Source organism: Callorhinus ursinus, unplaced genomic scaffold (assembly GCF_003265705.2).
Source record: "Callorhinus ursinus isolate GAN/ISIS: 27379988/994484 unplaced genomic scaffold, GSC_fseal_2.0 scaffold9, whole genome shotgun sequence".
Lineage (NCBI taxonomy): Eukaryota > Metazoa > Chordata > Mammalia > Carnivora > Otariidae > Callorhinus > Callorhinus ursinus.
The window spans coordinates 21,069,874-21,076,350 of NW_027397071.1; the positions used below are offsets into that span (position 1 = coordinate 21,069,874).

General features: G+C 35.7%; 1 long non-coding RNA gene across 1 annotated transcript in view; it reads left to right on the forward strand.

The window, feature by feature from the left end:
* Positions 1 to 1,242, forward strand: part of LOC141373350 (uncharacterized) — a 35,005-nt gene extending 33,763 nt beyond the window's left edge. The window contains exon 3 of the long non-coding RNA XR_012379241.1: positions 1,120 to 1,242. This is a non-coding gene — a long non-coding RNA (uncharacterized lncRNA). The remainder of the gene's footprint in view (positions 1 to 1,119) is intronic.
* The last annotated feature ends 5,235 nt before the right edge of the window (positions 1,243 to 6,477 follow it).

A 6,477-nucleotide genomic window follows, 5' to 3' on the forward strand; every position in this document is an offset into this window, starting at 1 on the left:
CTCACAGGTTGTGCTTTTAAGAGGCTGCTATAGATGAAAGCAGCCACTGATTTATGTATTTATTTCTAAATGTGTGGTGTTTGCTAAAAGTAATGTACTATTGTGCTCTCTTTGCACAATTCTTTGCTAACATTTATTTCTACAGGAAGGATCAGTATACTTCTGCCCCTGCCTTTTTTGTGATTAGTAGTATAAAGGACAATCTTCCAAAAAGTTTGTACATATGAGTGGTCTAGTTTTGATGAAAGAGAATAAAGTAAATGGACGTGTGGAGGGTGGAGAGAAACTCTGATGGAAATACAGCAGAAATGACCTGCTTTGCAAAGACAAGCCTTATACAAAGAACCATCCATGAGACAAATTCTGATTGTCATTGAAATCCTAAAAGGAGGCAGTCTTCGGTAATTCTGGTTTAAAATGGCACATTAAATTCAAGCAGAAAAGAGTTTAGGCTGACTTCAGACTTCTTCAAAGTCTGACATTCAATATCAGGAAAAAAGGGAGCCATTTCTACAAGGTTCTGAGAGAGTGTGTGGCCCAAAATATTAGACCCAGACAATATATAAGTGAAATGGCAACCAAAAATATTCTCAAACATGCTTCTATATTTCTTCTACAATGAAAAACAAAATCAGAACTCCTGTATTCTCCATAGAGAGCTGATGAACACTTCTTATGACAGCTACTCAGACCTCAAGAGTTAAAATTAACACCTCAGAATGCAGAAGCCACCATAAAAGAATTGGAACAGGAATCATTTGAATAAAATCAATATTATTGTCTATAATAATTATGATTATAAAAGTAAACATAAACTTAATAATAAAAACATAATATGCAATTTTAATAGGTATTAAGTATTATAAAATATGACTAATAAAAATTTGAGAGGTGGAGAGAAGCTGGGAGCAGTATTAGTATTAAAGAACTCTATTATGAAATACTGTCTTTTGAAGCAAAGAAATTATTTTTGAAGTTCAGCAATCCTTTCTTTTATTTCTTATGAAAGTTTTCTTTGTTATAATCAAGTACATAACAATGTAATTATTTTGTTTAAAATAGTAGTACTGTTTGGGGCACCTGGGTGGCTCAGTGGTTAAGCATCTGCCTTTGTCTCAGGTCATGATCCCAGGGTCCTGGAATCGAGCCCCGCATCAGACTCCCTGCTCCACGGGAAGCCTGCTTCTCCCTCTCCCACTCCCCCTGCTTGTGTTCCCTCTCTTGCTGTGTCTCTTTCTGTCAAATAAATAAATAAATAAATAAATAAATAAATAAATAAATAAAATAGTTGTGATGTTTGATGCTGTTTTGAAATATTTTTCTCTTTATTTGTCTACCTGACCACTCATCCATCCAACTTATAGCAATAGCTCATAAAGTCGTTGCCTAGGATCATGCCTGAAATAGAAAAAGAATTAGAAGAAAATTTTTACTTTTTTTCCTGTAATTTTCTATTGTGCTTTTGGTAATAAAACAATAAACAATATAATGTTTATTAAACAAAATAGCCATTCTTCTGAAAAAAAAGGAAAAATCATGTAAAAAATCTATAGAACCAGTTAGTACCTCAGTATCAAAGTCCCTTGCTCTCTACACCCCAAGAGGACATAATTGGCCATTACCTACTTTCATTTCATGATAGAGTTCATCTTAATGCATACTCTCCACTAGAATATCGTATTTTGAAGTTAAGTAATTTGCTTTTTAATTTATCAATTTGTATTTTTATGAAAGTTTTATCATAGGAAGATAGACAAAGGATTTAAATGGTATAACAAAAAACAGCAATCTCCCATCTCACCTCTCCTCACTTTTAGTCCTGGTACCTAGAACAATCCTTCTTAACTTTTATTATTTGAGATTTTCTTTCTTATTCCCCTCCCTGCCTTTTTTTTCTAGTTGTAGACATGTCTGTTGATTTACCCTTATAACAGATGAGAAAATAGTTCATATATACTACTTCCTCCTTCCCTAATTTATGACCAACCTATATAGTTTTTGTCATTATTATTAGTATCTCCACTGGTCATATCTTTACCCTCAAACAACATAATTAAAAAAGTTTATCTGTTCAGTCTTGGTCAGTGTTTACACGCACTTGGTATGATTCCAAAAGTAGAATTTTCTTCTTCCTCTTCTTATACACTTCATTTTTATTATGTCTATCAAAAATATTTTGACCTTTACGTTGTCCAAGTTAGTAATACTCTCATTCTGGGTTTTGTTTTTTCTAGTTCTTTTGCATGTAAATTTTAGAAGTAGCTTTTCAATTTCCACAGGTAAAGCACACTGGGTTGCTTTGACTCTGTAGATTAGTTTTCTCAATAATATTTTTTAGGACTCAGGATAAAGATATATACTTTTTGATACACTTATTCCTAGGAATTGATTTTTTTTTTTTAAGATTTATTTAATTTGAGAGAGAGAGCATGAGTAGGAGGGTTAGAGGGAGAGGGAGAAAGAATCTGAAGCTGACTCCATGCTGAGCGCAGAGCCCAACACAAGGCTCCATCTCAGGACCCATAGATAACGACCTGAGCTGAAACCAAGAGTCAGATGTGCCATCCAGGTGCCCCAGGAATTGAATAATTTTTATACTAGTGTAGAATTTATTTATTTTATTTTCTAATTGTTTACTGCTAGCATAAAGAGGGACAGATGATTTTTGTAAATTGATCTTGTACTTGTGAACTTGCTAAATTCTCCTTATTTGTAGATTTCCTTGGATTTTCTATGTATATATCATATCACCTACAAATAAAAACATTTCTACTTATTCCTTTCTGATGTTTGTGTCTTTTACTTCTTTTTCTTGCCTTAACACACTTGACTAGGATCTCCAGTCTAATAGTGAGTAGCAGTGGTGATAGCAGAAACATCTGTTGTGTTTATGACCTTAGGCAGAGTACTCTCAATATTTTATCATTAAGGGTGCCTGGGTGGCTCAGTTGGTTAAGCGACTGCCTTCGGCTTAGGTCATGATCCTGGAGTCCCAGGATCGAGTCCCGCATCGGGCTCCCTGCTCGGCAGGGAGTCTGCTTCTCCCTCTGACCTTCTTCCCTCTCATGCTCTCTCTACCATTCTCTCTCTCTCTCTCAATAAATAAATAAATAAAAATCTTTAAAAAATATTTTATCATTAAATATACTATTGGTTGTAGGATTTTTAGTAAATATTTTAAAGCTGAAATTGAAAAAACTATCTCCTTTATTTAAGTGGGTTTGAATGTTACTTTTTCCTGCATCAGTTGAGACATTTATATTTTTTCTTTTATCTTTGGTGAATTATACTTATTCATATTTTAAAATGCTTAGCTTATGTTACATTCATAAAGAAATCTCTCTTGGTCAGATTGATTTATCCATTTTTTGTAGAACTGAAATTGAGTGGCTAATATATTTGGGATTTTTGTGACTATGTTCATGAAGGATATCGTTCTATACTTTTCTTGTAATTTCTTTTTTTTTTAAGATTTTATTTATTTGACAGAGAGACCCCGAGAGAGAGAACACAAGCTGGGGGAGTGGGAGAGAGAGAGAAGCAGGCTTCCCGCTCAGCAGGGAGGCCGATATGGGGCTCGATCCCAGGACCCTGGGATCATGACCTGAGCTGAAGGCAGACACTTAACGGCTGAGCCACCCAGGCAACCCTCTTGTAATTTCTTTGTTGGGGTTGGTATTAGGTTTATGTTGGCCTCTATTGCAAAGAATTTTGCAAGGGTGAGAATATTTCTTTTTTAAATGTTGATAAAATTCCCAAGTGAAGACATGTTAGTCTGTAATTCCTGCCTTCCTATGGATTACTTGTATATTTTTTAGAATTCCTCTTTACCAATAGTGTTTTTTGAGTGTACCTCTTTTTTAAACTTTCTTAGTGTTTGTTCTATATTACATTACATAGCGTATCACAGTCTACAGGTGCTTTCACTGCACCAGTTTGAGTGAAGTATAGCAAACTTACCTCCCTTTATCCTTTATCCAAACTTACATTCCTTTATCCTTTTCTGTTCATAATGGAGTTGTCTGAAACACTTCCTCTACATTCAGAGTCACATCAGACAGTGTTATGATTGTTTGCTTTAACCATCAAGCATAATTTAGAAAATGTAAGAAGAGAAGGAAACCTAAAGTATTCACTCATATTTTGCTTATAGTGCTATTTCTTCTTCCTGACATTGCAATGTTCCTCTCTCACTGCTTCCCTTCTCTTTTGAGAACTTCTTTTAACCATACTTTTAGGATAGATCTACTGGTGACAGATTCTCTTAGTTTTCCTCCATCTGAGAATTTTTTATTTTTCTTTCATTCCTAAAGAATATGTTTGGTGGGTCTAAAGATTCTGGGCTGATAGGCTTTTCTTTCAGCAGTTGAAAAATATTATGCCACCTTCTTCTGGCTTCTTTTTTTTCTGAGAGGAAAACTCTATTATTCAAATTCCTTTTACCCTATAGGTAAGGTGTCATTTTTCTCTGGCTTCTTTCAAAATGTTTTCTTTGTCTTTAGTTCTCAAAATCTGATGATGTGTCTTATCATTGGTATCTTTGAATTCATCCTGTTGGTGGTTCTCTCAGCTTTTTGATTCTTTACGTCTGTGTCTCTTGCCAAAAGCACAAAGTTTTCAGCCATTATTTTGTCAGGTACTTTTTCAACCTCATGCTCCTTCTCTTCTCTTCCCAGTACTCCAATGACACAAAGTTTAGATCTTTTGTTATAGTCCCACAGATCCTTGAATCTGTGTTGTTGTTTTTTTTCCAGTTTATTTTTTTTCTCTTGTTTAGTTGGGTAAATTCTATTGTTCTACCTTTTTTCCCCTCTCTCGCCTTCAACCTACTATTGAGCCCATCCTTTGAGCTTTTTATTTCAATTATTGTATTTGTCAGTTTCAAATCTTCCATTTGGTTCTTCTTTATATCTTCTGTTTTCTTGCTGGATTTCTTTGTTGAGGCTTTGAATTTTTTTACTTGTTTCAAATGTGTTTATAAAAGCTCACTGAAGTTTTGTGGGGTTTTTTTTGTTTTTTTGATGATGACTCCTTTAAAATATTTGCCAGATAATTCTAACATCCTGTTATTTCACTGCTGGCATCCATTGTTTGTCTTTTTCATTCAGTTTGAGAGCTGTTTGGTGTTTGGTATGAGTGATTTTTGACTGGCATCTGTACAATTTTACACTATGTTCTGAGATTCTAGACCTTATCAAAACCTTCTGTTTTTACCTAGATTTCTCTAACATCCAAGTGGGTGTTGGAGGTGGGGGTGGCGCTGCCTCATTGCTCCCCAGAGGACCTGAAGTCCACGTTCTGTACTGAACCTTGGCTGACACTCTTGGGGATGGGAGGTTCCTTGTTAGTGCTAAGCAGGCGCGGAAAGTTGAGCTCCCTCTGTTGCCTCATTACCTGTGGTGAACATCCTGATCCAACCACAGGCCTCCTTTGACACCACCCAGGTTGTGGTGGGGGGGAAACGTCATTCTTGCCAGATCCAGGTGAAAATCCAGTCTCCCTGTTTTACCCCTGCTCTGATACCACCCCCCAGAGGGTGCCTCATTGTAGCCTCACCCCCCCATTCAGCTTTGTTGGGTGGGGTTGGGCCCCTGTGTTTTCTGTGCTCTTTGACTGGAGGAGGGTGGTGACTGTCTTGGTAGGCTGGTTCTTTGGCTAGAAAAAACATGCTTTGTTGCGGCTTTTTTGTCCATACATAAGTATTGGTGTTTCCAGGCTGTTGGCTTCTTCAGCCCTAAGTCTAGGACATTGGTGACAAAAAGAAAACCTAAAAAACTCACTAGTATTTTATTCTTGAGTCCTGAGGTCTCAGCTGTTCTGCCCTGTTTTTTCTACGGTTCCTTGTTTCCTTCTACATAAATGTCCAGGATTTTAAATTGTACTTAGTGAGAAGAATATGTAAAAGCACACCTACTCCATTTTCCCAGTTTAACCATCCAATTAACTTTTAATTTCGGGTTTTATATCTTCCTGTTCTAAAATGTCCATTTTGTTCCCTTTTGTAGATTCAGTTTCTGTGTTCAAATTCTCCATCTCTTTGTCCACTGTTCATGTGTTCTTCTAACATATTTGTGATAGCTACTTTAGTATTTCTGTCTACTAATTCCAGCATATAAGTCTATTTTTATGATCGTTTTTTTCTGTTGACTAACACTTACTTTATCTTGTTTCTTTACATAGCTCTTATTTGTTTATTGTATACCAACATAATATTTTTTAAAACCTTATAAACTGAAGAAAATGTTGTTGCTCAGGTGGGAACTTAGAGACTAGGCAACTGGTGTAAGAAAATGATCACTTCAATCCAAATAGTAGTTGAAGTACTTTGGGGCTAGGTTACAGCTTTAGTTAGTTTTAATTTACCTCTTATTTCAAATATTTTCAGGGTGAGATCTTTCTGTATACATTGCAATCTCTTCCCTCTTGCAAGATCTAAGAACTGTGAGAGCTCTTTTTGCTTTCCAGCCAAAACTCTTG